This window comes from Cynoglossus semilaevis, chromosome 7 (genome assembly GCF_000523025.1).
Source record: "Cynoglossus semilaevis isolate Cse_v1.0 chromosome 7, Cse_v1.0, whole genome shotgun sequence".
NCBI lineage: Eukaryota > Metazoa > Chordata > Actinopteri > Pleuronectiformes > Cynoglossidae > Cynoglossus > Cynoglossus semilaevis.
The window spans coordinates 1,593,164-1,593,730 of record NC_024313.1 but is presented as its reverse complement, the minus strand read 5'-3'; positions in this window follow the sequence as shown (position 1 = coordinate 1,593,730).

The window sequence follows — 567 nt, the reverse complement described above, 5'->3', positions numbered from 1 at the left end:
AAAATCCATCCAATTTAATCTAACTGTTGTTTATTTTCTAGCTGAGATAATAGAATAGTCGTTCAAGATGTGGGTTTTACAAAAAAAAAACATTATTTTTGCTCTAAAATGTCCAAAATGGAAACAAGAACCAATGCGAAAAAAAAAAGAAAAAAAGTAAAAAAAAAAACACAAACTGCTGCTGCTAATGGTGACTTTGTAAACAGTACGAGTTGAAAGGCTAAGAACAGAGGAGAGTGGCAAAATACATAAATCGTTTAATGGAAAGATTAATGAACAGCCATTTATCAGTGTTGATAAGGAAAGGTTTCGCTTTGTAGCCGACGAAGAAAAGAAATATTTTATTAAATTAAGACTGACATGAAAGAAAGCGAATTGATTACCGCAATTACAACGTGCCTGCGTTGGGGCTTGCGTTTTCATTATTATTTTACACCCTTTAATACAGTTGCGCGTTAATTAGAAACAGATGAGCAAAACGGATGTTATTTTACAATTACTTTAAATCGTTTTCTTTTATTGATGTTTAATATCTGTTTTTTGACAGCTGTATTGCAGCAGGTCCTC